Source organism: Cydia splendana, chromosome 19 (genome assembly GCF_910591565.1).
Source record: "Cydia splendana chromosome 19, ilCydSple1.2, whole genome shotgun sequence".
In the NCBI taxonomy this organism is placed as follows: domain Eukaryota; kingdom Metazoa; phylum Arthropoda; class Insecta; order Lepidoptera; family Tortricidae; genus Cydia; species Cydia splendana.
Window position 1 is genome coordinate 16,535,801 of NC_085978.1, and position 4,148 is coordinate 16,539,948.

Here is a 4,148-nt window from a genome sequence, read left to right on the forward strand (position 1 = left end):
TGAAAAATAGAGATAAAAAAGCGAACTGAAAAGACAAAAATATTTCCCCAATATCTCAAAAAGTATTACTATTTAAGAACCCAAAATTAATATTATAAAAGAGGAGGATATTTCTAATAAAACATTCCATACTTGCAGAACTGTATCTCAATTATTTATACTTTTTAGTCACCGCTGAACACAGCCCTCATTTTGCGATCTGTAATTAAAATCCATAGCACCTATAGTATGTTTTCAAACAAGATATATTATTATGTTGCTCTTTGAATTATTAATAGGTACATTTTATAAATTCAAAACAAAACTGGTTTTTAATCATTGAAGCTCGAAAATAAACGTTAATAACTGTTTTATTTGAAAAGTTTGAAATTCATAGTTGGAAAATAGGGGGAGTTAGGTTTCGTTGAGCCCTGGGGATTTGTGGTTCCATTTCCACGTATCGCTTTTGGATGATTTAGGGAAATTCTAATAATATTATGAATTAAAAAGTTGAGACTACGCAAATAGCTTTTGCTAGGATTTAAATGTACTAATTTAGGATACAGATAGGTTCACACTATTATAACCAGTATGATATTTTTTTTGGGAATGTTACTTCATCGTGTTAATGTAGTTTTTTTGGTTTACTAATATGTGGCCGAAAATTGTATGGCATATTATCACTTCCCATACTATTTTTCCCATAGTATCATTTGGCAAAACTATCAGATGGCAAACCAATATCTCGCATATATAACATGTCGCAAATGATTATTTACAATATTATTGTATGGCATAATATTTAGTTGGTCATGTTTCAAAATGTCTTTTATTGTTATGTCGAATGTATTGATAGGCATAAATTATTTTTCGCCTAATATTGTGAATAACCTACCTATCTCTGGGAGCAGTTTCGTTTTACGGGCCATAAAAAAAAACCCTGACCTACCTATCTCTGGGAGCAGTTTCGTTTTACGGGTCATAAAAAAAATAACCATAACCTACCTAGCTCTGGGAGCAGTTTCGTTTTTAGGGTCATAAAAAAAATAACCCTAACCTACCTATCTCTGGGAGCAGTTGTGTTTTTAGGGTTATAAAAAAAAATAACCATAACCTACCTATCTCTGGGAGCAGTTTCGTTTTTAGGGTCATAAAAAAAATAACCATAACCTACCTATCTCTGGGAACAGTTTCGTTTTACGGGTCTTAAAAAAAATGCTAAATATAATTGTGATCAAATAAAAAGTATGCAAAGTTTCAATTTGGGCAAACATTATTTAACAATAAATAGTTAGGTATAATAGAACATTTTCTTAGTGACTATTTTTCTTAATAAATCGTGGTAAAATGAACATCTGCTAAATAAAATTGTGATCAAATAAAAATTATGCTAAATAATAATATGCTAAGCATTGGTTTGCCAACTAAAAGTACTGCAATAAGTTGGTTGGGAAGTGAGATTAGGCGAAAAATATTTCGGCGAGATGGCAGTACACCAGTTTTTAGGGTTCCGTACCCAAAGGGTAAAACAGGACCCTATTACTAAGACTCCGCTGTCCGTCCGTCCGTCCGCCCGTCTGTCACCAGGCTGTATCTCGTGATCTGTGATAGCTGAAATTTTTACAGATGATATATTTCTGTTGCTGCTATAACAAGAAATACTAAAAACAGAATAAAATAAAGATTTAAGTGGGGCTCCGTGATTTTTAACCGAAGTTAAGCAACGTCGGGCGGGGTCAGTACTTGGATGGGTGACCGTTTTTATAGATAATGGTACGTTTTCGTACGTGACGATTCTAGATTTGCCTCTATTCCCCCTTTGGATGGGTATAGTAGCCTGCTGGTAGGTACAATCAAGTGTAAAAATATGGGTGCACTCATCATACTCAAAAATAATGTCCCATTGCTCTTATGTCAGCAAATTAAGGACTATGGGAGATATTTTTGAGTACGTTTGTATCCACCCATATTTTTACACTTGACTGTACGTAAGGTGCATTGGAGTAGCTTCGAAAAAGGAGTATTTTTTGGTGTAAGCTTCCTCCTCAAACCTACACAAGATGCGACGATGTTCATGATAAGAGTTGCAGTCTTGCAGTAGCTTAATTTTCAACATAACCTCGCTTTCAATGTTACCGCAATGCACCTTGTGGGTAATCTTTTTAGTTGTTTGACTGCAAGGCATGCCAAAGCAACAGAAGTAGGTACTAGGTACAATCACGGGTACAATACTCATTCTTACACTTAAAAACATAACCTTCTTTTCATCATTTGGACAAGAGTTTACTTCACGATTTTGTGAAATTAAAACATTAAAGTAGTCTATTTTAGAAACATTGCATTAAGCGGCGACGGCTTGAAATACATTTTTCATTAGTCGTTCAGACCGGCTGAAGTCTAGGACTTTATTCTAAATCCTAGCCGAGCTTGGGCGTGTTGAATATGAAGAAAATCGCATTGATATCCATCATCCATTTTGTCATCAATTAGTTAACATTTTGATGTCACTGTGCGTTCTAATTGCCCTCTCTATCTCTCAATTGCTCAAAGGTCAACTGGGCCCCTAATCTATGAGTGGCATTCATATTTTAAACATCTATTTATTACTGATTTGATATTACTGGGTGTAAAGCGGTTTATTTAAAGTTTTTTAGATTTGGGAATTCGTAGGTATGATTTTCCTACTAAGAATCACGAGCTCTTTCTATCTTGATAGGAAAAAAAATGTCCCAAGATGTTTATTTCCATTCCGTAACCATTTTTTATAGACTTTGTATGACGGTAACGGAACGGTAGGAAAAACCACTGGATCTTTTTTCTCTTAATAGGTTCGAAAAAACTTGTATTATAGTGTATATAACAGTATTACCAAACCAATAACAGATTTCTAAACTACCTAAATGCCACTAGGAGGCCAAGCCTTACATTTTGACATTAGAATATTATCCAAATGATGTAATTTTGTAATTACGAAATGAACGTGCGATATCATTTTGACATCAAAATGTCAAATTGGCCTGCAGGTCTGTTCACACTGGTTCGCCTGTGCTCGCTCAGCCAATCAGAAAACAGTGTGGACTTTTATTTACCGACGGAATGTTCCAGACAGCGCGACCAAATGAGATTCATTTTCGTCATGAAAATAATTAGAAATGTCACAGGGTGGACAAAAAAAACATATGCTTGACTGTATTACAAGTAAATAATTTCATCTTCACTAACATTATAAATGCGACAGTAACTCTGTCTGTCTGTTACGAATGAATGCGGCGGACGTCATTCATTTTATCAAGAAAATTGACAGATACGGCGGCGGCAACAGTACTGCCGCAATAGGGAATATTAGGCAAAGCCTTGCGTAGGTGGCACCTTTGTGGCACATCACAACAAACCACATTGACACATCACACGTCACGTCAATAACATGACCTACCGCGAAACAAGAAAATCTAAATTTCGTTATCTAATCTCTCTATCACCCTTGCATATTCGAGCGATAAAGAGGCAGATAAATAAATTTAGATTTTCGCGTTTACCGGTAGGCCCTTGTTAACAAACCGCCTTGATGCATCAATGTCATATTTTATGGTCTGTGAAAACTTGTCAAAAAACAGTTAAAGGCACAGTATGTATAAGTTAGTCTATGAATTTACTGAGTCGGTAATGCACTCTGGCGGCAGAACATTGCAGTAATATCCCCTATTATAAAGTTAATTTCACCTACACTCTCTCTCTACACTCTACGTCAAAAATTGTTTAGATAACTAAACTAGTAAGTAGTGTAAATATTAATTATCACGAAACCGCAGTTGAGTAGTTGTGGGTTTGTTTGTGGCAACGAATTAAATTGTGGACAACAAAGGTCCATACATTAAACATAAAGGACAAAGGGCTAACTCCAACTTTAATACTTTAAGCCACAGAAAACGAAATATAACAGAAACTTGACTATGCTAGAAGACTATGCTATGTCTTTCCGTGACCACAGCTGGTGCAACTCAGCTGAAACGTCGGAATTAAAGGTAAAAACAATGAAATTATATCGCGGTAGACCCGTTTGTGTAATTAAATATGTGTACAAAACGCGAGAGTTTAAAGTGTTATATGCTAGAAGTATTGCAATTACGTCACAATAGGTTAGGATGCATGAAGGAGCGTTGTTGGCTTAA